This window comes from Scyliorhinus canicula, chromosome 16 (assembly GCF_902713615.1).
Source record: "Scyliorhinus canicula chromosome 16, sScyCan1.1, whole genome shotgun sequence".
Classification (NCBI taxonomy): Eukaryota; Metazoa; Chordata; class Chondrichthyes; order Carcharhiniformes; family Scyliorhinidae; genus Scyliorhinus; species Scyliorhinus canicula.
Window position 1 is genome coordinate 1,056,256 of NC_052161.1, and position 27,173 is coordinate 1,083,428.

Below are 27,173 nucleotides of genomic sequence, written 5' to 3' on the forward strand. Positions count from 1 at the left end.
GCACATCTTTGGACTGTGGGAGGAAACCGGAGCACCCGGAGGAAACCCACGCACACACGGGGAGGACGTGCAGACTCCGCACAGACAGTGACCCAGCCGGGAATCGAACCTGGGTCCCTGGAGCTGTGAAGCATTTATGCTAACCACCATGGTACCGTGCTGCCCTATGTATTGGGGAAAGGGGGCCTGTGCCTTTAAATCCTCATCGGGAAAGAGGCTCTGTGTCTTGATACCCTCATCGAAGAAAGGGGGTCTTTGTCCTTAAATCCACATCGCTGAAAGTAGGCCTGTGTCTTTAAGCTCTCATGGGGAAAGGGGGCCTATGTCTTTAAGTCCTCGGTCTCAGGCTGGGTGCTGGTGACGTCAGCATAGACACGCCCCCAGGCTGGCGCCTGCGCACTGGCTCTGCCCAGCGGGCTTTCCGGAGCGCGAGCGGGTGAGTCGGGACAAGTTGGTTCCCGGGTCAGACTGGTTACTAGGGTGACGGGTCACTGGGTAAGGGCGTCGCCAGGGTGACGAGGGGGCGCGCGCGGGGGGGTAGTTGGCGCACGCGCAGTTTGCTGCGGGGTGAAGGCGGGAAAATCCCGGGTATCGGGGTCGTCGCCCGGGACACCCGCCAGGCTCGGGCCCGACCCGCCCCCCCCCCCTCCCTCCCAGCCCGACACCCCCCCCAACCCCGACACCCCCCCCAACCCCGACACCCCCCCAACCCCAACACCCCCCCCCCCAACCCCGTACCCCCGACCCCCCCCCCTCCCAACCCCGTACCCCGACCCCCCCCCCCTCCCAGCCCGGCACCCTCCCCAACCCCCTCTCCACCCCCCTCAACCCCCTCTTCACCCTCTTCAACCCTCTCTCTACCCCCCCAACCCCACCCCCCCCCTCCCCTCCCCTCAACCCCGACCCCCCCTCAACCCGGACCCCCCCTCAATCCTGACCCCCCCCCAACCCCGACCCCCCCCTCCACCCCGACCCCCCCTCCACCCGACCCCACCCCCTCCACCCGACCCCCCCCTCCACCCCGACCCCCCCTCCACCCCGACCCCCCCCTCCACACCCACCTCCCACCCGACCCCACCTCAACCCGGACCCCCCCTCACCCGGACCCCCCCTCAACCCTGACCCCCCCCAACCCCGACCCCCCCCTCCACCCCCGACCCCCCCCTCCACCCCGACCCCCCCCTCCACCCCGACCCCCCCCTCCACCCCGACCCCCCCCTCCACCCCGACCCCCCCCTCCACCCCGACCCCCCCTCCAACCCCACCTCCCAACCCCGACCCCACCTCCCAACCCCGACCCCACCTCCCAACCCCGACACCCCCCCTCCCACCCCGACAACCCCCCCCTCCCAACCCCGACAAGCCACCCCCCCTCCCAACCCCGACACCCCCCCTCCCAACCCCGACACCCCCCCTCCCAACCCCGACACCCCCCCTCCCAACCCCGACACCCCCCCCTCCCAACCCCGACACCCCCCCTCCCAACCCCGACACCCCCCCTCCCAACCCCGACACCCCCCCTCCCAACCCCGACACCCCCCCCTCCCAACCCCGACACCCACCCCCAACCCCGACACACCCCCCCCCTCCCAACCCGACACCCCCCATCCCAACCCCAACACCCCCCCTCCCAACCCCAACACAATCCCCCCTCCCAACCCCGACACACCCCCCCCTCCCAACCCCGACACACCCCCCCCTCCCAACCCCGACACACCCCCCCTCCCAACCCCGACACACCCCCCCTCCCAACCCCGACACACACCACCCCCAACCCCGACACACACCACCCTCCCAACCCCGACACAACCCACCCCTCCCAACCCCGACACACACCCCCCCCTCCCAACCCCGACACACCCCCCCCCTCCCAACCCCGACACACCCCCCCTCCCAACCCCGACACCCCCCCCTCCCAACCCCGCACACCCCCCCCCTCCCAACCCCGGCACACCCCCCCCTCCCAACCCCGACACACCCCCCCCCCCAACCCCGACACACCCCCCCCCTCCCAACCCCGACACACCCCCCCCCAACCCCGACACAAACCCCCCCCCCCCAACCCCGACACACACCATCCTCAACCCCGACACACCCCCCCCTCCCAACCCCGACACACCCCCCCCCTCCCAACCCCGACACAACCCCCCCCCTCCCAACCCCGACACACCCCCCCCTCCCAACCCCGACACACCCCCCCTCCCAACCCCGACACACCCCCCCTCCCAACCCCGACACACCCCCCCTCCCAACCCCGACACACCCCCCCCTCCCAACCCCTACACACCCCCCCCCTCCCAACCCCGACACACCCCCCCTCCCAACCCCGACACACCCCCCCTCCCAACCCCGACACACCCCCCCCTCCCAACCCCGACACACCCCCCCTCCCACCCCCGACACACCCCCCCCTCCCAACCCCGACACACCCCCCTCCCAACCCCGACACACCCCCCCTCCCAACCCCGACACACCCCCCCCTCCCAACCCCGACACACCCCCCCCTCCCAACCCCGCACAACCCCCCCCTCCCAACCCCGACACCACCCCCCCCTCCCAACCCCGACACACCCCCCCCTCCCAACCCCGACACACCCCCCCCTCCCAACCCCCCCCTCCCAACCCCGACACACCCCCCCCCCTCCCAACCCCGACACACCCCCCCCCCTCCCAACCCCGACACACCCCCCCCTCCCAACCCCGACACCCCCCCCTCCCAACCCCGACACCCCCCCCTCCCAACCCCGACACCCCCCTCAATACTGACTCCCAATCCTGTCCCCCCCACCCCCGTGCTCTCTCTCCTGACCACCCCCCATGCCAATGGCGTAATTCCTGTCTAAAATGCTGATTTCTGGGTCCTGCAGAACACTGCAGCTGAGGCCGAACTGGTGTCTTAGACAAGTTCAATACAGCCTCTGTGCTCCATTCCTCTGTTAGTACAACAAAGAATCCTGTATGCATTGTTAACTGTTCTCTGTCTTGCCCTCTTCAGTGAGTGATTAAAGTGATGCCCGGGAATGAATCTCCTGTGTAACTTGATCACACCTGTGCCCCTCTCACCTTAACGTTTTTATAAAATCTGTATTCACCTCCCTGCAGAGATTCTCGGGTTAGATTGTGGCAACATTTGGAAGCAGTTGGCAGCTGTTCCAACTCCTGATCCTAAATCTGGGACTGGACATGAAGAATGCTGCTGACAAAAAACTTTAATTTCTATAGATCACGGACAATATTTTGGAGTGGCTCACTGGTTCAGTTAATGCACAGCTGGAATTCAGGTAGGGTGAAAGAATTTGGAGTACGCTCTTTGCTTTGACTTTTAAATTCTATTGTGATGAGGGTCTGTTCATGGATTAATAATCTATAGAATTATCATTCAAATCTCAGTATGACAGTTTGCAAATTTGAAATCTGTTTAAAGAAAAAGTTGGTCTCTGAGCAGTGATCATGAAGCTTCCATATTGTAAAAAAAAACAACCCAATTGCTTCATTGATGATCTTTCAGGCCGGAAACCTGTCCTTCCTAAATCCAGCCCCTATGTTACTACAGTTCCATGTTAACTACTCTCAGCTGCCCTGTTACTTTCTCGAAGGCAATGGGCAATAAATGCCAGCTTTGTTAATGATGTCCACACCTGATAATTAACATGAAGAATGCTGCTGACAAAAAACTTTGATTTCTATAGGTTACAGAATGTTGCAAAGTTCTTCCCCCTCCAATAAATTTCTGTTTGTGCAGTGGTGATGTGGAAAAAGACTGACGTTGCTTTAGAGAATGCCCAGTGGGGATGTTGGGTGAGCACAGAATTGGGCTGTGCTGTGGTAGGTAATCTGGTGCATGATTCATCTGTCACGATCTGGGTATCGGGTGAAAAATGTGCACTAGGACAGTAGACGCTTGTGAATCTAGACTCAAACCAGCATCGACAGCTCTATAAAGTCTGAGAAATTCATTGGAGGAAATAGAGGCTGAGATGAAGATTACTGTTAAATAATTTAAGGTAATCCCGATTTCTCAAGGGGCAGGTTGAAAGTTTTGAGTCTCTAAACTAAATACTTTAATACAAAAACCAGCAAGTTTTCGAGAATTTTGGGTCGAAACCAAACAGCAGGATGGTAGAGACTTCGCCTGACTGTTGGAAAGGAAGGGTATAAATTTGGATCTGTGGTTCCCCAGGCTGAGAGTTTTTGATCTCGGTGATTGTGAGCAGCTTTGTTCCCAGAGGCCAGTCACTCTGAGCTAGCTCCTGTTATCCAAGTCGCAGTTGTAGATCTGCATTGCAGAGTTTCTGACTGGCTGTTCAATAAAGAGTGTGTGTACTTTGGCACAGTGTGATGAAGCATCAATTTAAACTGCAGCAAGGCCACTGCCAGTTTCAAGGTGCAATAGAGGCAGTTAATGAAAGGGTTCACAAAAACACACAGCACAGGAAGGGGAGAGGTTTACAGAGGAATTTATATTAGACCACCATAAACATTTCATCACAAGATTGCACAATTAGCAGCTCGGGGATTAATGAAAGAGACATAAAGTGTGTGTCATATGCGTAATTATAGGGTGCATTCAATTTTTTTCTTTGTTAATTATATTGTATTTTTTTGGGTTAAATTTAGAGTACCCAATTCTCTTTTTCCAATTAACGGGCAATTTAGCATGGCCAATCTACCTATCCTGCACATCATTTTGGGTTTGTGGGGGTGAGACCCACGTAAACACGGGGAGAATGTGCAAACTCCACACGGACAGTGATCCGGGGCCGGGATCAAACCCAGGTCCTCGTGCCGTGAGGCAGCATTCCTAATCACTGCGCCACCGTGCTGCTCTTTCATTATATTGTAATGTAGGTAATTTGCAGCGTAATTCTGTGGTGTATGAGTGCAAAATGGTGTTGAGGTTATTCTGTTCTCAATGCCATCAAAAGGGGTATTTGTGGCTATGTTATTGGAGTCAGTGGCCTGGAGTAATAAATCCATAGCAAGTGAATTCAGGTCTCAACAACTGTTTCAACATTTGAATTCGGTTTTAAAATTCTTGAGATGGAAAGCTGGCCTCGGAGAGGTGACCATGAAGCTGTTGCATTGCCATGAAACCCCAAAAGGGTTTGGTAATGTCCATCGGGGATGAAAACCTGAACTCCTGACCTGGTCTGGGTGATATGTAACTCCACTCTCATGTGAACATGCCTGACTCTTAACTGCCCTCTAAGTGACCCATCAAACCCACTTCCTGGAGGTCAAGCAGGTGGTCTGCCTTCGCAATGTCTCCTGAGCTCCACCCCAAACATTTTGCCCTTCTCCCTGAACTCTTTACCCGGTTACCTTCACCCTGAGCTCTACTCTCTGCCCTCTTTCTCTGCTCCCAGAGCCCTGCCCCGCGTTTTCCCCCAAGCTCTTTGCACTGCACACTGTATTTTACTGCAATTCTTGCTGAGCAGCCTGCTATAGAATATTTATCTGACCTTTACTTCAAGTGTTATGATGCCTGTAGAGACTGAGAAGAAGAATTTCGAACTGCTAGTACATAGCTGAAGGCATGATGTAACAAGACTTCATGTTTTAAGACTTTTACTGTAACAAACAAACCAAATGCAACCTTGAGTAGATAGCTTATACTTTAAACTACGGAAATAACTTTCCCTTTAAAATGCGACTGAAACTCCCACTCTACACTGTCTCTTAAGTAGACATTCAATTCTCCTGGAACCAGACCAAAGATTTAGTTATCCTTTCATGGGAAGTTGTGTCAGGGTCCTTCCTGTTGTCCCCTTATTTGACTTTTCTTAAATTTTTGCCGTTACATTTTTGATCCATGGATGATTAATGGACATGTGTCTTTAAGGCAAGCAGTGTGTATCTTTAATACAAGCAGGAAGAATCCAGAAGGCTGTGCTGGTTTAACCAGAAGCTGCAGACTGGCCAGCATCAGTGACCGAGAGATGGGCTGGGACTCTGTTTGATTGATTGGCTGGTGGCCAATGGATAGGCCCAAAAGGGTGTGCTCTGCCCGGTAACAGGTGCCGATTGGATCCTGTTCTAGTGGGATATTTTTCAAAGTCCCAAGGTTTGAGTTTGATTTCAGTTTTGATTCTTTCAGCAAGAAGGAGACAAGACTCTGCTAACTCTCCAGAAAGATCCAGTTAACTCACTCCAGAACGCCACTTGATGACTGACTCTCTAGAATTTACAGTGTAGAAGGAGACTATTCGGCCCATCGAGTATGCACCGGCCCCTGGAAGGAGCACCCTATCTAAGCCCACATCTCCACCCTATCCTCGTAACCCAGTGACCCCATCTAACCTTTTTGGTCCATAAGGGCAATTTAGCATGGCCAATCCACCAAACTTGCACACCTTTGGACTGTGGGAGGTAACCCACGCAGACACGGAGAGAACGTGCAGACTCCACACAGATAGTGACCCAAGCCAAGAATCGAGCCTGGGATCCTGGAGCTGTGAAGCAACAGTGCTAACCACTGTGCTACCGTGCCGTCCATAGGTTTATGGTGCGAGGGGAAGAAGAGATGTGCAAGGCAAGTAAGGGTGTTGAGTGCCTGGAATGCGCTGCCGGGGGAAGTGGTGGAAGTAGCTACAATAGCGACGTTTAAGGGGTGCCTTGACAAATACGTGAATGGGATGGGAATAGAGAGATACGGACCCCGCAAGTGTAGAAGGTTTTAGTTGACAGGCATCATGATCGGCGCAGGCTGGAGGGCTTGTGCTGTGTGTTATTTGTTTACAGTCAGCAAAACTCAGAACCAGTCACATGACCCCCTTTCATTCCTTCATTTTACCCCAAATTAAAGATACTGCCCAAAGGATACTGTCCCAAAAATGGCAATTTTTATTAACGTCCTATTTGTAACACAAGGGAGATGTTTGATTCTATGCTAGTGTAAAATGGGTGATGTTGGCAGCCTGTTCTATATCTCTCTGTTTTTAGTTCCATAATGGCGGATTGTACAATAGGCAACTGCTCAGTCAGAATGAGTCCCTAGAAGTTTGTAAACTAGCAGTGGATGGTCTGCACAATCTGAACAAAAAGAGGACAGAATTGTTCAGGAGGCTGTAAGGAAGTAGTGAAGCTGGAATGTGGAAATGTTCCTCCTACTTGTTCAAGACAAAAAGTAGGAAACTACAATCCAGTTAGTCATGCCAGAAGCCATTAATTAAAAAAAATAAAAATAATTTTTATTAAGATTCCCCCCGCCACCACCTAAAGAACCCCTGTACTGATCTCCTCAGGGCAAATTTCACCTTCTCTAATTTGATAAATCCCGCCATATCATTGATCCAGGCCTCCACGCTTGGGGGCCTCGCATCCTTCCATTGAAGCAAAATCCTCCGCCGGGCTACTAGGGACGCAAAGGCCAGAACACCGGCCTCTTTCGCCTCCTGCACTCCCGGCTCCACTGCAACCCCAAAAATTGCGAGTCCCCAGCCTGGCTTGACCCTGGATCCTACCACCCTCAACAACGTCCTTGCTACCCCCTTCCAAAATTCCCTCAGCGCTGGGCATGCCCAGAACATATGGGCATGGTTCGCTGGGCTCCCCGAGCACCTAGCACACCTGTCTTCGCCCCCGAAAAACCTACTCATCCTCGTCCTGGTCATGTGGGCCCTGTGCAGCACCTTGAACTGCATGAGGCTAAGCCTCGCACAGAAAGAGGAGGAATTCACTCTCTCCAGGGCATCCGCCCACATCCCCTCCTCAATCTCCTCACCAAGCTCCTCTTCCCATTTACCCTTCAGCTCCCCCACTGAAGCCTCATCCACCTCCTGCATGACGTGGTACACGTCCACAATCCCCCCCCCCCCCCAGAGCACCCTGTCCCGTACCCCACGTGGGGGCAGCAGAGGGAACCGCTCCACCTGCCGCCTGGCAAACGCCCTAACCTGCGTGTACCTAAACATGTTCCCCGGGGGGAGCCCAAACTTCCCCTCTAACTCACCCAGGCTCGCAAACCTCCCATCCACAAACAGGTCCCTCAACCTCATAATACCTACCCTATGCCAGCCAAGAAACCCACCATCGATGCTCCCTGGAACAAACTGGTGGTTCCCCCGTATTGGGGACTCAATTGAGCCTCCCACCTCCCCTTATGCCGTCTCCATTGCCCCCAAATTTTGAGGGTAGCCGCCACCACCGGGCTCGTGGTATACCTCGTTGGAGGGAGCGGCAACGGCGCCGTTACCAGCGCCTCCAGGCTCGTGTCCACGCAGGACGCCATCTCCATCCTCTTCCATGCTGCCCGTGCCCCGTCCATTACCCACTTACACACCATCGCTGCGTTGGCCGCCCAATAGTACCCACAGAGCTTGGGCAACGCCAGCCCCCCCTATCCCTGCCCCGCTCCAAAAACACCCTTCTCACCCTCGGAGTCCCATGCGCCCATACAAATCCCGTAATACTCCTATTGACCCTCCTAAAAAAGGCCTTCGGGATAAGGATGGGGAGGCACTGGAACAGGAACAAAAACCTCGGGAGCACCGTCATCTTAACGGTCTGCATTGGATTGGATTGGATTGGATTTGTTTATTGTTACATGTACCGAGGTACAGTGAAAAGTATTTTTCTGCAAGCAGCTCAACAGATCATTCAGTACATGGAAGAAAAGGGAATTAAACAAAATTCAAGAAAATACATGAGAATACATAATACCCTGCCCGACAGCGGCAACATGTCCCATCTTTTTTTTTATAAATTTAGATTAGCCAATTATTTTTTCCTATTAAGGGGCAATTTAGCGTGGCCAATCCACCTACTCTGCACATTTTTGGGTTGTGGGGGCGAAACCCACACAGACACGGGGAGAATGTGCAAACTCCACACAGACAGTGACCCAGAGCCGGGATCGAACCTGGGACCTCAGCGCCGTGAGGCGGTTGTGCTAACCACTAGGCCACCGTGCTGCCCTTCATGTCCCATCTTTTAAACTCCTCCTCCATTTGCTCCACCAGCCTAGTGAGGTTAAGTTTGTGAAGGGCCCCCCAGCTCCTAGCCACCTGGACTCCCAGGTACCGAAAGCTCCTCCCCGCCCTTTTCATTGGGAGCCTACTAATCCACTCCTCTTGATCCCCCGGGTGCACGACGAACAGCTCGCTCTTACCCAGGTTGAGCTTGTACCCAGAAAAGCCCCCAAATTCCCTAAGGATCGTCATCACCTCCGGCATTCCCCCCACTGGGTCCGCCACATATAGCAACAAGTCATCTGCGTATAATGACACTCGGTGCTCCTCCCCACCCCGCATCAGACCCCTCCAATTCCTCGACTCCCTCAAAGCCATGGCCAGGGGCTCAATTGCCAACGCAAAGAGAAAGGGGGACAGGGGACACCCCTGTCTCGTCCCCCGGTACAACCGAAAGTACTCCGATCTCCTCCTATTCGTGGCTACGCTCGCCATCGGGGCCTCATATAACAGCCTCACCCACCTGACAAACCCCTCCCCGAACCCAAACCTTTCCAGCACCTCCCACAAGTACCCCCACTCAACCCTATCAAAGGCCTTCTCCGCGTTTAATGCTACCACTATCTCCGCCTCCCCTTCTACCGCCGGCATCATGATAACATTCAGAAGCCTACGTATATTGGTGTTCAGCTGCCTTCCCTTCACAAACCCCGTCTGGTCCTCATGAATGACCCCCGGCACACAGTTCTCTATCCTTGTGGTCAAGATCTTTGCCAACAGCTTGGCATCCACATTTAACAACGAGATAGGCCTATATGATCCACACTGCAGGGGGTCCTTGTCCCATTTAAGGATCAAGGAAATCAGCGCCGTGACATAGTCGGGGGCAAAGCGCCCCCCCTCCCTTGCCTCGTTAAGGGTCCTAACCAACAGGGGGCCCAGCAGGTCTGCATACATTTTGTAAAATTCGACCAGAAACCCATCCGGCCCCGGCGCCTTCCCCGACTGCATGCTACCTATCCCTTTGACCAGGTCCTTCAGCTCAATCGGCGCCCCCAGCCCCTCCACCTGTCCCTCCTCCACCTTCGGAAATCTCAGCCTGTCCAAAAAGCGCCCCATTCCCCCCGCCTCCACCGGGGGCTCGGGCCGGTACAATTCCCCATAGAAGTCCCTGAAGACCCCATTAATGTCCACCCCCCCTTCGCACCACATTGCCTCCCCTATCCGTCATTCCACAAATCTCCCTGGCTGCGTCACGCTTACGAAGCTGATGCGCCAGCATCCTACTCGCCTTCTCCCCGTGTTCGTACACCGCTCCCTGTGCCTTCCTCCACTGAGCTTCTGCCTTTCTGGTGGTCAGCAAGTCGAACCTGGCCTGAAGGTTATGTCGCTCCCTCAACAGTCCCTCCTCCGGAGCCTCCGCGTATCTCCTGTCCACCTTCACCATCTCCCCCACCAACCTCTCCCTCTCTCTTTGCTCTCCCCTCTCTCTATGGGCTCGGATGGAAATCAACTCCCCTCTAACCACCGCCTTCAATGCTTCCCAAACCGTCCCCACCCAGACCTCCCCATTATCATTGGCCTCTAAGTACCTCTTGATACACCCCCGAACCCGCTCACCTTCTCATCCGCCAGCAGTCCCACCTCCAGGCGCCAGAGCGGGCGCTGGTCCCTCTCCTCCCCCAGCCCAAGGTCTACCGAGTGCGGGGCGTGGTCCGAAATGACTATGGCCGAATACTCGGCATCCTCCACCCTTGAAATCAGCCCCCTGCTCAGTACAAAAAAAATCGATCCGGGAATAGGCTTTATGTACGTGGGAAAAAAATGAATACTCCCTGGCCCTCGGCCTCGCGAACCTCCACAGATCCATCCCTCCCATCTGGTCCATAAACCCCCCCCCCCCCCCCCCCCCCCCCAGTATCAAGCCCCCCGTCTCTAGATCCGGAATGCGGCCCAACATGCGCCGCTTAAAACCGCATCGTCCCAATTTGGGGCATAGACATTCACCAGCACCACCCGCTCCCCCTGCAACTTGCCGCTCACCATCACATACCCCCCTCCACTGTCAGCCACCACCTTTGACGCCTCAAACGACACCCTTTTTCCCACCAGAATCGCCACCCCCCCGATTTTTTGCATCCAGCCCCGAATGAAACACCTGGCCTACCCAGCCCTTCCTCAGTCTAACCTGGTCCGCCACCTTCAGGTGCGTCTCTTGGAGCATAGCCACGTCCGCCTTCAGCCTCTTCAGGTGCGTAAACACCTGGGCCCGTTTGACTGGCCCATTCAGCCCCCTCACATTCCAAGTTATCAGCCGGATCAGAGGGCTCCCTGCCCCCCCCTCCCCTGCCGACTAGCCATAACCCGTTCCCTGCCCGCCCCAGGCCAGTGCCTCTCGCTCGGCCCGTTCCCCACGGCGGCAAACCCCCCCCCGGCTAGGGACCCTCCCAGCCGTGTTACTCCCACCAAAGCACTCCCGTGAGCCAGCTAACTTCTGCTGACCCCGGCAGCTCCCGCCACACCTCCGACCCCTCCCAACGTGGGGCTCCTACCCATCAGCAGACCCGCCTCCTCCCCCTGCTGCTCTTGCGCGGGAAAAAAGCCCGCGCTTCTCAGCTCCGACCCCGCCCTCATCCACCCTCAGCGCGGGAAACAGAAGAAAAGCCCGCGCTTTCCCTCTGCCCGACCCCGCCCCCGGAAAAAAAGACAGCACCCCACCCACTCTAGAAACAACACACAACCAGCTTGAAACAGCATAAAACAGAGACCCTTCCCACCAAAAATTAACACAGTTCTTTACAAACCCCCAACCCTCAGTCAGAGTCCAACTTCTCGGCCTACACAAAGGCCCACGCCTCTTCCGGGGACTCAAAATAAAAGTGCCGGTCCTTGTAGGTGACCCACAGATGTGCCAGCTGTAACATGCCAAACTTCACACTCTTTCTGTGGAGCACCGCCTTCATCCGGTTGTACCCGGCCCTCCACTTGGCCACCTCCGCACTCCAGTCCTGGTAGATCCCACTTGCTGCTCCGCTCCTTCTGGGCCCACCTAAGCACGCACTCTCGGTCATCGAACCGGTGGAACCGCACCAGCACCGCCCGTGGCGGCTCATTCGGTTTGGGCCTCCTGCCCAGTATTCTGTGGGCCCCCTCCAGCTCCGGGGCCCCTGGAAGGACCCAGCTCCCATTAGCGAGTTCAACAAAACGACCACATAGGCCCCCAGGTCTGACCCTTCCAGCCCCTCCGTGAGGCCCAGAATCCGCAAATTTTTCCGCCTCGACCGGTTCTCCATCTCCTCGAACCGCTCCTGCCACTGCCAGAAGCCATTATTAAAGATGTTATAGCAGGGCACTTGGAAACATTGAAACAATCAGGTCGATTCAACATGATTTTGTGAAAGGTAAATCATGTTTAACTAGTTTATTGGAGTTCTTTTGAAGGTGTCACATGTGCTGTGGATAAAGATGAACTGGTGAATGTACCATGTATGGATTTCCAGAAGGCATTTGATAAGGTGCCACAGCATAGGTTATTGCATAAAATAAAAGATCATGCTGTAAGGGATAACATATTGATATGGATTGAAGATTGTCTGGCTAACAGGAAACAATTGGCAGAAATGGGTCCCTTTCTGGTTGGCAGGAAGTGGTGTGCCACAGGGATCAGTGCTGGGGTCTCAAACCTTTCACAATTCATAAAATGAAGGGGCTGAAGGTATTTTTGCAAAATTTGCCGATGACACAAAGATATGGAGGAAAGTAAATTGTGAAGAGGACGTAAGGAGCCGACAAAGGGACATCGGCAGGTTCAGTGAATGGGCACAAATCTGGCAAATGGGGGGATGTGGACAAATGTGAAATTGGCCATTTTGGCAAGAAGAATAAAAGAGAAGCTTATTATCTAATTGGTAAGAGATTGCAGAGCTCGGAGATGCAGAGGGATCTGGGTGTCCCGGTGCATGGATCACAAAAGGCTGGTTTACAGGTACAAGTCTTTAGGAAAGCTAATGGAGTGTTATTGTTTATTGGGAAGGGAACTGATTATAAATGTAGGGAGGTTATGCTTCAGTTGTACAGGGCAGTGGTGAAACCACATCATCTGGAGTATTGTCTCCTTATTTAAGGAAAGATGTAAATACATTAGAAGCAGTTCAGGAGTGGGCAGGTATCTTATGAGCAAAGGTTGGCGAGGTTAGGTTTATATCCACTGGAGTTTAGAGTAAGAGGCGACTTGATTGAAACCTTTAAGATCCTGAGGGGTATTGACAGGATGGATGTGGAGAGGATGTTTCCCCTTGTGGGAGAATCGAGAACTAGGGGGGGCATTGTTTAAAAATAAGGGGTCGCTCATTTAAAACAGAGGTGAGGAGAAATATTTTCTGAGGGTCGAGAGTCTCTGGAACTTTCTTCTTCAAAAGGCAGCGGAAGCAGAATCTGAATATTTTGAAGGCAGAACTGGATAGATTCTTGTTTAACAAGGGGGTGAAAGGTTATCGGTGGTCGGCAGGAATCTGGGGTTGAGGTTACAGTCAATCAGCCAATGATCTTATTGAATGGGAGAGCAGGCTCGAGGGGCTGAGTGGCCTCCTGATCCTAATTTGTGTGGACCTCAGTGCGATGTGCCTGTCTGTACAGGACCTGTCTTGTATTTCCTTTGTCATTGAGAACACTGCCAATGTCCTTGTGCTTCGAGGAGTGGAATTTCATGACCCAGATTTTGGAATTGCGGCAACGCTTTCCTTTTTTGTTGTTTATTTTTAGAAAGTATGCGACATGTGGAAAAACCTGGTCACAATGTTTGTCCTTTCCGTTTCCTCTAAGCTGTCCACTTTCTGAAGGTGCTATTGATTTCTGGGGTTTTTACCCACCTAAGGTATCCCAGGGTATTGGGCCTGGATGGCCAACCATGACATTCGAGAATGCAGACACGCGTATCAACAAGCTATTCAGCCATGAGGCTGGGATAATAGGGATGTCAAATCCTGACCTCGTACAGCACCTGTGTTCCAGCGTAGATAATTGGATAATCAAGAGCAGAACCCTCTTGATCTCTCTCTGGTATGTCTGTCTTGTGGGGACCATGAATTGGATTCAATTTGAATTGGTTTTGGAGCAGGCAAGGAGCTGGATTAGGGGTTTGCTCCTGTCCACACTCTGAGCTCTGGCTTTGTAACTCTGAAAAAGTAATAATAAAAATAACTAGTTCCAATTCATCCCTGTTGCCCCAAGCTATCCGTGCAACAATCATTACTTCAAGGAAGATCCTCCTTGGTTTCATGATCAGATCAGAGGTCTGGCTCTGACTCTACCCTCGTCCTGGCCTCCCCGACCAGTGGAATAATATCTTGCCCATCTGTTTTCCTTAATGTCGTGAAACCTTTGATCAGATTACCCCTTAATCGTCTAAATTGCAGGGAATAAAACCCTAGTTTCTGTCATCTCTTTTAGTTTATCTTTTTAACCAAGCATGTGTGACAATGTGAAGCCGTCTGTGACTTGGTTTCCATTCAGGGGCCCCTGACAAAGCATCTGGGTTTGCAACTGATTTGTGGAACAAGATATCCCCTGGAACAAGACATCCCTCTCAAAAGCTATGTTTAGTTTGCTCTTCAGAGTGCTGTTATTTTCGATTGATGAAAATGGGCTGGTTTAGCTCACTTGGCTAAATTGCTGGCTTTTAAAGCAGGCCAGCAGCACGGTTTGATTCCAGTACCAGCCTCCCCGGACAGGCGCCGGAATGTGGCGACTAGGGGCTTTTCACAGTAACTTCATTGAAGCCTACTCGTGACAATAAGCGATTTTGCATTTTTCATTTCATATAAAAAAGTGAACCGTTTTTGCAATGCTTGTTTTTATGTGAGCTTTCTGATTTGCAGGAACTTTTAGTCCTGGTGTACCTGACTCCGTCCTGGGGTGTTAATAGGGTCAGTGTGGAGGGAGTCTCACTCTGGATTTAATCCCATGCTTTAGCAGTGAATTTTAGAGGAGGCTAATTGCCTAGTGAAACATTTGGTTCAGGTATCAGAGTTTATAATAGAGAACCAGGAAATGGCAAAGCAATTCAACAACTACATCAGTTCTGTCTTTACGGAGGAAGACTCCAATAACTTTCCAGAAATGCAGAGGAATCAAGAGTCTAGTGAGAAGGAGGAATTGAAGAAAAGTAGTATTACTAAACAAAGTGCTGGTGAAATTAATGGGACTGAAACCTGATTAACCCCCAGGGACTGTGAATCCCAGGGTGCTAAAAGCGGTGGCTATGGAAATAGCTAATGTGTTGGTTGTCATCTTCCCAAATTCTGGAACAGTCCCAGCAGACGGCAACAGAGGGAAGTAGACCTTGGAAAATAGGAGACAGGTTTAGATAAAGGATCTGGATCGGCGCAGGCTGGGAGGGCCGAAGGGCCTGTTCCTGTGCTGTAATTTTCTTTATTCTTTGACTGGAGAGTGGCAAATGTAGCCCTGCTATTAAAAAAAGGAGGGAGGGAGATTACGGACCGATTAGCCTAACATCAGTAGCAGGGAAACTGCTATAAAGGAGGTGAAACAGGACATTTTGAAAATAGCAACGGGATTAGACAAAGTCCACATGGATTTATGAAAGGAAATCATGTTTAACAAACCAACTGGATTTTTGGGGATGTAGCTAGTAAAATAGATAAGGGTGAACCTGTGGATGTGGTGTATTTGCATTTTCAGATAGCTTTTGATAAAGTCCCACATAAGAGGTTAGTGAACAAAATAAAGCATGTGGGATTGGGGGTAATATATTGGCATGGATTGAGAATTGTTTGCAGACAGGAAACCGTATGAATAAATGGGTCTTTCTCAGAGTGGCAGGTGGAGACTAGACTGTCAGGATCTTCAGCAGTGAAATGAGCAAACAGTTCTGTGCACCAGGATAGTCAGAGGTTTGAAAACTCTTCCACAAATGGCATTTAAAGTTAGATTAATGATTAATTTTAAATCTGAGGTTGGTAGGGCAGCATGGGGGTACAGTGGATAGCATTGCTGCCTACGGTGCTGAGGACCCGGGTTCGAATCCCAGCCCTGGGTCACTGTCTGTGAGAAGTTTGCACATTCTCCCCGTGTCTGCGTGGGTTTCACCCCCACAACCCAAAAGATGTGCAGGTTAGGTGGATTGGTCACACTAAATTGCCCCTTAATTGGAAAAAATTAATTGGGTACTCTAAATTTTAAAAATAATCTGAGGTTGATTAACATATTATTCAGGGATATGTGGAAAGGGTAGCAGCCATGATAGCATTGATCGGGCTCGAGGAGCTCCTTTTGTTCCGATGTTCCTAAACAGGAATAACAGCCACTTGATGGTGCTGAGAGGGGATTGGAATATGGCTGCTAGCTGTGGAATCATATTGCAGTGAACCGTAGCAGATTCAGGGTGAGGGAGGGGGTAAAGAATTTCACCAGCTGGAATCTGCAAACCGGAATTAAGTGGGCCCAGCTATCAGATCATTGTCAAGCTGTGAGTCGTGGGCAGCTTTTCGATAGCAAAGGACAAAGGGCATCATTAGATAAACCAGGGAAATATATTTCCACTAGTCAGTGAGGAGGCAACAGTCTCCTCAATAAGAAAGCAAACAGAGCGGTCAGGAAAACAAGTTATTTATTAATTTCTACACCGTGTGTTGTCGGGATGTGGAATACCTACATGTGGCTAAATGGGGTGGACAGAATCCATTACAGCAGCTACAGATCTTTTTCTAGAAAAGGAAAGGCCAAGGCTATCAGCACCGATATCTCTAAAGTGATTAAAGGGTTTGACAGGGTAACTGTAAAGAAGATAGTTTCACTCGTGGGGAAAATGAAAATTAGGGACCATAAAGAATCATTCATGAAACAAAAGGAGGATTCAGGACAAACTCCTTTACCCAGAGAGCGATGAGAATGGGGAACTCGCTACACACGGAGTGGCGTGTTTTTAGTCTCTGCTTCCTGGACCAAGACTCTTAAATCAGAGGAAACAGTTTATTTTGTTGAATCCCTACAGTGCAAGAGTAGGCCATTCAGCCCATCAAGTCTGCACCGACCCTTCGAAAGAGCACCCTACCTAAATCCTCCCTAGTCCTGCAACTCCACCCTAAGGGGTAATTTAGCATGGCCAATCCACCCAGACTGCACATGTTTGGACTGTGGGAGGAAACTATTTCTATCTGCCCCATCTGTTCTCATTAATAACTTGAAAACTTTGATCAAATCGTTCCTTTAACCGTTTAAATTCCACAGAATACATCCCTAATTTATGTCCTTTCTAATTTAACCTTTGGAGTGCAAGTGTTATTCTACATTGCACTCCCTCTAAGGCTTTCCTCAGCTGTAGTGTCCAGAACTGCTCCCGATACCCCATTTGTACGTTAATCCTGGCTTTGTATAATTGATTAAGAATCATCAAAATGCTTTTATTCTTTCATGGAGTGTAGGTATTGCTGTTTAGGCAAGAATTTTAATGTCTGTCCCTAATTGCCCTTGAGGTGGTGGTGAGCTGCTACTTGAGCTGCCAAACTCTAGGTGGTGTGGAACACCAACGGTGCTCGTAGGGTGGGAGTTCCAGGATTTTGGCCCCGCAACAGTGAAGAAGCAGCGATTATATTTCCAAGTCAGGATGGAGGATGGCTTCCAGGTGTTAGTGTTACCATGTGTCAGCTGCCCTTATCCTTTTATATGGTAGCTACCTTAGGTTTGGAAGGTGCTGCCTAAGGAACCTTGTTGAGTTCCTGCTGTGCATTTTGTAGATGGTGCACACGGCTGCTCCTGTGTCGGTGGTGGAGTGAATGTTTGTGGATGGTGTGCCAATCAAACGGCTGCTCTGTCTTGGATGGTGTTAAGCTTCTTGAGTTTTGTTGCAGTTGGACTCATCTAGGCATGTGGAGAATTTTCCATTACATTACTGACTTGTGCCTTGTAGGTGATGGTCAGGCTTTGGGGAGTCAGGGGGTGAGTTACTCACCGTAGGATTCCCAGCCTCTGTCCTGTCCTTGTAGCCACAGTATTTATATGGTTGATCCAGTTCGGTTTCTGGTCAATGTTGATAATGGGGAATCAGTAATGGGAAAACCATTGAATGTTAAGGGAGAGTGGTTACATTCTTTCTTGTTGGAGATGGTCATTTCCTGGCCCTTGTCTGACACGTATGTTACTTGCCACTTGTCAGCCTGGATATTGTCCAGGTCTTGCTGCATTTCGATATGGACTCCTTCAGTGTCTGAAATGGTGCTGAACATTGTGCAGTCATCAGTGAACATCCCCATTTCTGACCTTATGATGGAAGGAAAGTCATTGATGAAGCAGCCAAAGATTGCTGGGCCTAGGGCACTACCTTTTGTCTGCACCAGAGTGCAGCTTTCGGTGGGAGTTCAGTGACCCGGAGAATAGGTGATATTCTTTCCTTTTCTACCTTTCTTCAGTAAGGAGAGTGACTTGGTGATTTCTACTGTCCTTAATATACCCTAAACTAGAGGAAGTAAAATTGAAGGGAGTAATATATGGAAGGTCACGGCAGGATAGCTTAACCATGTGGAAAGCTCCTCCTGCGTGGTGTGGGAAGTCAGGAACACTTCCAGTGTCCTGGGTGACCACATGTCATATAGCCATAGAGGTGTACGACACAAAAAGGCCCTTCAGCCCATTGTGTTTGCACTGGTCAAAAAAAACCACTTAAATATTCTGATCCCGCAGTCCTGTACTCTTCAGCATTGCAAGTGAATTTCTAAATACTTCTTAAATGTTATGAGGGTCTCTGCCACCACCCTTTCTGGCAGCGAGTTCCAGACTCCCACCACCCTCTGGATGAAAAAGTTTTTCCTCACAGCCCCTCTAAACCTCCTGCACCTTACCTTAAATCTATGCCCCTGTCATTGATACCACTACCAAGGGGAAAGATTTCTTCCTGTCTATTCTATCCACGCCCCTTACAATTTCATACATCTCAATCATGTCCCCCCTCAATCTCCTCTGCTCCAAGGAAAACAACCCTAGTGTATCCAATCTCTCTTCATAACTAAAACTCTCCAGCCCAGACACCATCCTGGTAAATCTCATCTGCACCCTTTCCAGTGCTATCACATACCTTCTATAATGTGGATTCCAGAACTGCACACAATACTCAAGCTGTGGCCTAACCAACGTTTTACACAGTTCCAGCATAACCTCCCTGCTCTTAAACTCTATGCCTTGGCTGATAAAGGCAAGTTTACCATACTCCCAGAACAGGCGCCGGAATGTGGCGACTAGGGGCTTTTCACAGTAACTTCATTTGAAGCCTACTTGTGACAAGTGATTTTCATTTCATGCCTTCTTAACCACTGTGTCCACCTGCTCTGCTACCTTAAGGGACGGGTGTACACCAAGGTCCCTCTGATCCTCGGTGCTTCCCAGGGTTCTGCCGTTTATCATGTATTCCCTTGTCTTGTTTACCCTGCCCAAGTGCATCACCTCGCACTTATCTGGATTGATTTGCATTTGCCTCTGACCAGCCGTCGATATCCTCCTGTAATCTAAGGCTCTTCTTCTCACTATTTACCACCCCACCAATTTTTGTATCATCCGCAAACTTACTGATCAACCCTCCTACATTAATGTCTGAATCATTTATATAAACCACAAACAGAAAAGGCCCCAACACTGATCCCTGCGGGACCCCACTGGACACAGACTTCCAGTCAAAAAACACCCCTCGACCATCATCCTCTGCTTCCTGCTACTCAGCCAATTCTGGATCCAGTTTGCCAAATTTCCTTGGATCACATAGGCTCGTACCTTCGCTATAAGTCTCCTATGTGGGGCCTTGCTGAAGTCCAAGTAGACCATGTCAAACACATTACCCTTATCGACAAACCTGGTCACCTCTTCAATTTCAATCAAGTTGATCAGACGTGAACAAAACCATATTGACTGCTCGTAATTAATCCCTGTCTCTCCAAATGCAGATTAATTTTGTTTCTCAGGACTGTTTCCAATAGTTTCCCCACCACTGAGGTTAGACTGATTAGTCTGTAGTTTCCTGGTTTGTCCCTCCTCCCTTCTTGAATAATGGTACCACATTGACTATCCTCCAGTCCCCCGGCACCTCTCCTGTGGCCAGAGAGGAATTGTAAATTATTGCCAGTGCCCCTGCTATTTCCTCCCTTGCCTCACTCAGCAGCCTGGGATACATTTCATCTGGTCCTGGAGATTTATCTACTTTAAAGCCTGCCAGACTACTCAGAACCTGCTCTCTGTCTGTGTTAATCTCTTTAAGTTTATTACAGTCCTTTTCCCTGATTTCTATACCCACACTGTTTAATAGAACATTACAGCGCAGTACAGGCCCTTTGGCCCTCGATGTTGCACCAACCTGTGAAACCACTCTAAAGCCCATCTACACTATTCCCTTATCATCCATATGTTTATCCAATGACCATTTAAATGTCCTTGGTGTTGGCGAGTCCATTACTGTTGCAGGCAGGGCATTCCACGCCCTTACTACTCTCTGAGTAAAGAACCTACCTCTGACATTTGTCCTATATCTATCTCCCTCAATTTAAAGCTATGTCCCCTCGTGCTCGCCATCACCATCCGAGGAAAAAGGCTCTCACTGTCCACCCTATCTAATCCTCTGATCATCTTGTATGCCTCAATTAAGTCACCTCTTAATCTTCTTCTCTCTAACGAAAACAGCCTCAAGGCCCTTAGCGTTTCCTCGTAAGATCTTCCTTCCATACCAGGCAACATCCTGGTAAATCTCCTCTGCACCCTTTCCAATACTTCCACATCCTTCCTATAATGCGGCGACCAGAACTGCACGCAATACTCCAAATGCGGCCGCACCAGAGTTTTGTATAGCTGCAACGTGACCTCATTGCTCCGAAACTCAATCCCTCTACCAATAAAAACTAACACACCATACGCCTTCTTAGCAACCCTATCAACCTGGGTGGCAACTTTCGGGGATCTATGTACATGGACACCGAGATCTCTCTGCTCATCCACACTACCAAGAATCTTACCATTAGCCCAGTACTCCGTATTCCTTTTACTCTTTCCAAAATTAATCACCTCACACTTTTCTGCATTAAACTCCATTTGCCACCTCTCAGCCCAGCTCTCCAGCTTATCTATGTCCCTCTGTAACCTGCAACATCCTTCCGCACTGTCCACAACTCCACCGACTTTAGTGTCATCTGCAAATTTACTCACCCATCCTTCTACGCCCTCCTCCAGGCCATTTTTTAAAATGACAAACAGCAGCGGCCCCAAAACAGATCCTTGTGGTATACCACTAGTAACTGAACTCCATTCTGAACATTTCCCATTAACCATCACCCTCTGTCTAATTACAGCTAGCCAATTTCTGATCCAAACTGCTAAATCACCCTGAATCCCATACCTCCATATTTTCTGCAATAGCCTACCGTGGGGAACCTTATCAAACGCTTTACTGAAATCCATATACACATCAACTACTTTACCATCGTCCACCTGTTTGGTCACCTTCTCAAAGAACTCAATAAGGTATGTGAGGCACGACCAACCCTTCACAAAACCGTGTTGACTATCCCTAATCAAATTATTCCTTTCCAGATGATTATAAATCCTATCTCTTATAAAGCTTGCCAAGACTTTGCCCACAACAGACGTAAGGCTCACTGGTCTATAGTTACTGGGGTTGTCTCTACTCCCCTTCTTGAACAAGGGGGACAACATTTGCTATCCTCCAGTCTTCTGGCACTATTCCTGTAGACAATGACGACATAAAGATCAAAGCCAAAGGCTCAGTAATCTCCTCCCTAGCTTCCCAGAGAATTCTAGAATAAATCCCATCTGGCCCAGGGGACTTATCTATTTTCACACTTTCCAGAATTGCTAACACCTCCTCCTTATGAACCTCAAGCCCTTCTAGTCCAGTAGCCTGTATCTCAGTATTCTCCTCGACAATATTGTCTTTTTCCTGCGCGAACACTGACGAAAAATATTCATTTAGCGCCTCTCCTATCTCCTCGGACTCTACGCACAACTTCCCACTACTGACATTGACCACTACTGACATTGACTGGCCCTACTCTTACCCTAATCATTCTTTTATTCCTGACATACCTATAGAAAGCTTTAGGGTTATCCTTGATTCTACCTGCCAAAGACTTCTCATGTCCCATCCTGGCTCTTCTTAGCTCTCTCTTTAGGTCCTTCCTAGCTAACTTGTAACTCTCGAGCACCCTAACTGAACCATCACGTCTCATCTTTACATAAGCCTCCTTCTTCCTCTTGACAAGTGATTCAACTACTTTAGTAAACCACGGTTCCTTCGCTCGACCACTTCCTCCCTGCCAGGTACATACTTGCTGTTCCTTGAACAAGTTCCACATTTCAATTGTGCCCATCCCCTGCAGTTTCCTTCCCCATTCTATGCATCCTAAGTCTTGCCTCATCGCATCATAATTGCCTTTCCCCCAGCTATAACTCTTGCCGTGCGGTATATACCTATCCCATTCCATCACTAAAGTAAACGTAACTGAATTGTGGTCACTATCACCAAAGTGCACACCTACCTCCAAATCTAACACCTGTCCTGGTTCATTACCCAGTACCAAATCCAATGTGGCCTCGCCTCTTGTTGGCCTATCTACATACTGTGTCAGGAAACTCTCGATTGGACAAAAACGGACCCATCTAAAGTACTCGAACTACAGTGTTTCCAGTCAATATTTGGAACAACTACCCTGTTACTTTCGCTCCTATCCAGAATCATTTTTGCAATCCTTTCCTCTACATCTCTGGAAGTTTTCGGAGGCCTATAGAAAACTCCCAACAGAGTGACCTCTCCTTTCCTGTTTCTAACCTCAGCCCATACTACCTCAGTAGACGGGTCCTCATCAAACATCTTTTCTGCCACCATAATACTGTCCTTGACTAACAATGCCAGCCCTCCCCCTTTTTTACCACCTTCCCTGAGCTTACTGAAATATCTAAATCCCGGCACCTGCAACAACCATTCCTATCCCTGCTCTAGCCATGTCTCCGAAATGGCCACAACATCGAAGTCCCAGGTACTAACCCATGCTGCAAGTTCACCCACCTTTTTCCGGCTGCTCCTGGCATTGACGCAGACACACTTTAACCCACCTTCCTGCCTGCCGGTACACTCCTGCAACTTTGAAACCTTACTCATGACCTCACTACTCTCAACCTCCTGTATACTGGAGCTACAATTCAGGTTCCCAACCCCCTGCTGAATTTGTTTAAACCCTCCCGAAGAGCGTTCGCAAATTTCCCCCCCAGGATATTGGTACCCTTCTAGTCCAGGTGTAGACCATCCTGTTTGTAGAGGTCCCACCTACCCCAGAATGAGCCCCAATTATCCAGGTCTTTGAAACCCTCCCTCCTGCACCATCCCTGTAGCCATGTGTTCAACTGCTCTCTGTCCCTATTCCTTGTCTCGCTAGCAGGTGGCACGGGTAACAACCTAGAGATAGTAACTCTGTTTGTTCCAGCTCTAAGTTTCCATCCTAGCTCCCTGAATTCCTGCCTTACATCTCTATCCCTTTTCCTACCTATGTCGTTGGTGCCTATATGGACTACAACCTGGGGCTGCTCCCCCTCCCTCTTAAGGATCCCGAAAACACGATCCGAGACATCATGGACCCTAGCACCTGGGAGGCAACACACCAACCATGAGTCTCTCTCGTTCCCACAGAATCTCCTATCTATCCCCCTAACTATGGAGTCTCCAATGACTCGTGTTCTACTCCTCTCCCCCTCAGGGACAGACTCTGTGCCAGAGACCTGTACCTCATGGCTGACCCCTGGTAAGTCTCTCTCTCGCTCTCGCTCTCTCTCTTACCAAAAAAGCACTCCCCTCTCTGCCTGCTCCGTTGGAAGAAATGTAGTTTTAACTTGTAAGTTTTAAAAACGGGAAACTTACCTTCCAAACAGACCCCTGGTTACTGCTCTTGTTGCTACCCCTGGAAAACTGAAAAAAAAACTGTCCTTCTCACAAGTGAACACCGACATTTAGAACCCTACCTACATCTTCCAGCTCCACACACAAGTTACCATTCTGGTCCTTTATTGGCCCTACTCTTACCCTAATTATCATTTCACCCATAATGTACTTGCGACTTGGGATTTTCCTTTATTTTACCGGCCAGTATCCTTTCATGTCCCCTTTTTTCTCTCGTAATTTCCTTTTTAAGTACCCTTTTGCGCATTCTATACTCCGCCAGGGTCTCTGCTGTTTTGAGCCCTCGATATCTGCCAAAAGCCTCCCGTTTTCTCCTTATCCACTGTTCTGTCACAGATTTAGCTAAAAGTGTCTGCTCCCAATCCACTCTGGCCAAATCATATCTGATCTTATTAAATTCAGCCTTCCCTCAGTTTTGAACTTTAATTTCAATTCCATCCTTGTCCTTTTCTATAAAAATCTTGAATCGAACAGTTATGATCGCTGTCTGCAAAATGCTCCCTCACTGATACATCAACCACTTGCCCGGCTTCGTTACCAAAAATTAAGTCCAGGACCGCCCCCTCTCTTCAGACCTTCTATGTACTGGCTTAAAAGGTTCTCCTGAATGCAGGTTAAGAATTCTGCTCCCTCTAAACTTTTCCACTATGACTACCCCAGTAATGTTGGGAAGTTGAAATCCCCTACTATCACTACCCTATTACTTTTACTTCTCTGAAATTTGCCTACTTATCTGCTCTTCTATTTCTCTCCGATCGTTAGGGAGCCTATAGAACACTCCTAGCAATTTGATTGCTCCTTTTCGGGTTTTAAAACGTACCCACATGGAAATGAAATGAAAATCACTTATTGTCACAAGTAGTTTCAAATGAAGTTACAGTGAAAAGCCCCTAGTTGCCACATTCCGCCGCCTGTTCGGGGAGGCTGGTATGGGAATTGAACCGTGCTGCTGGCCCGCCTGGGTCTGCTTTAAAATTCAGCTATTTAGCCCTGTGCTAAACCAGCCCCTTTGGCTTCAAGGACGGCACTGTAGCATAGTGATTAGCACTGTTGCTTCACAGCGCCAGTGTTACTAGTTCGATTCCTGGTTTGGGTCACGGTCTGTGCGGAGTCTGCACGTTCTCCCTGTGTCTGTGTGGGTTTCCTCTGGGTGCTCCGGTTTCCTCCCACAAGTCCCTAAAGATGTGCTTGTTAGGTGAATTGGACATTCTGAATTCTCCCTCTGTGTACCCGAATAGCTGCCGGAATGTGGCGACTAGGGGATTTTCACACTGACTTCATTGCAGTGTTAATGTAAGCCTACTTGTGTCAATAAAGATGATTGTTATTGTTATTTCAAGAGCCTTCTGAGATGTCATCCCTCCTTACTACTGTAATTGATTCCCTGAATTTTGAGCTGCCAATTCTGCCCCTCTCTCAACGATGTCTCAGAGACTGCACTGACATCATGCCCCATCTTTTAATTTGTGCCCTCAACTCATCAGCCTTGTTCATCAGACTCCTCACATTAAAGCCAATGCCATCCAATCTTGCCAAATTCCCTTGTGACTTAACTGGTCTAGAACATTTGTGCTTTCCTGACTCACTCACTGTCTCGTCTAATTTTGGCTGTAGATTTATCCCCACTGAACCTTTTTAAAAAAAAAAAAAAAAAAATTCCAATTAAGGGGCAATTTAGCGTGGCCAATCCACCTACCCTGCACAGCTTTTGATTTTGGGGGTGAGACCCATGCAAACAGGAAGAAAATGTGCAAACTCCACACGTACAGTGACCCGGGGCTGGGATTGAACCTGGTTGCTTGGTGCCGTGAGGCAGAAGTGCTAACCACTGCTCCTCCGTGCTGCCCGTGTGTGCGTGGGTTTCCTCCGGGTGCTCCGGTTTCCTCCCACAGTCCAAAGATGTGCGGGTTAGGTGGATTGGCCATGCTAAATTGCCCGTAGTGTCCTAAAAAGTAAGGTTAAGGGGGAGTTGTTGGGTTACGGGTATAGGGTGGATACGTGAGTTTGAGTAGGGTGATCATTGCTTGGCACAACATCGAGGGCCGAAGGGCCTGTTCTGTGCTGTACTGTTCTAAATCTAAATGTGCAAACTCCACACAGACAGTGACCCAGAGCCGGGATCGAACCTGGGACCTCAGCGCCGTGAGGCGGTTGTGCTAACCACTAGGCCACCGTGCTGCCCTCTTAATGATCAATTCTAACACCTTGCCATTGACAGGCGTCAAGCTGTAATTTTCTGTTTTCTGTCTGTTGCCCTCCCTTCTTGAATAGAACGGTTACATTTGCTACTTTTCAGGATGGCTGAACCTTTCCAGAATTTAGGGAATTTTAGAAAATTTACACCAACGCATCTACTGCCTCATTAGCCACCTTTTCAATGATCCTCAGATGAAGTCCATCAGGACCTGGAGACTTGCTAACCCACAACGCCATCAGTTAGCCAGTACCACTTCCCACGTGAACGGAATTTCACTGAGTTCCCCTCTCCCTTCCACATCCTGGTCACAAAGAATCTGAGTTGATTGTTGCACCTATTTCTAACTCTCCTGGTACATTCGCTGACCATGGGCACCTTGAAGGCACAGGTGAGGTGAGCAATTGAGGGGTGAAAATGCCTTCTGCCCTCTACCTGCATCTGTGCTGGTTTGTGCTGAGGTCGAGGAGTGGGAGTGGGTAAACAGTACTCCCTGCTATGCTGTAACTGAAATGCAGGCAAGGTGGAACATTGTAAAGTCTCAGGTCTGCAGGGGCTCTGTACACTGAACTTTCCAGCCGTGCTTGTGTCTTGAATGAAGGATCTGTAATGATTTGGAAACCATGTATCCTGGTCGTGAAAGATCTGTTGACAGTTTAATAGGAGCATGATAACATGAGTGAGTAGATTGAGCCCGTATTTGGTGAGAAGCTGATATTTGAACCATTGGTATTTGTGTATTCAACTTGGGTATTTGAGTGTGGATCACGTTGTGCAAATTGCTCCTGGTACGGCTGCTCACAGGCGATGAGTACATCAGATGTGACTTCATTGTAGAGATGCTGTTTGCCAGATACAAATGACAGCTTGGTCTCTCGTGCTGGAATCAGTGCTGATGTAGGGGTTTAGCAGACAAACTGGGGCAGTCCTGAGGAGGCTACAGTAGCTGAGAGCTTCCCTGATGTCCTGCCCAAAAAAGAAAAGTTTAATGCTGGCACTGACCAGAGTTAAAACTGATATCCAGGAGTAGTGTGCAAGTTGATAAGTCAGCTGAGTCAGACGGTTGTTCCATTCAAGCCTGCCCCAGAGTTGATCTGTTTACACTGTAGCTCAG

General features: G+C 50.0%; 1 protein-coding gene across 4 annotated transcripts in view; it reads left to right on the forward strand.

Moving 5' to 3' along the window:
• The first annotated feature begins 379 nt into the window (after window positions 1-379).
• Window positions 380-27,173, forward strand: part of LOC119950933 (cytosolic purine 5'-nucleotidase) — a 108,258-nt gene continuing 81,464 nt past the window's right edge. Inside the window, exons 1-2 of one of the 4 annotated variants that reach the window (XM_038773916.1) lie at window positions 380-436; window positions 3,223-3,281. The gene's annotated coding sequence lies outside the window, so the exon portion shown is untranslated. Of the gene's footprint in view, window positions 496-2,805; window positions 3,282-27,173 lie in introns of those variants that run through there. The other 3 variants (XM_038773915.1, XM_038773917.1, XM_038773914.1) reach the window with 3 other exon arrangements.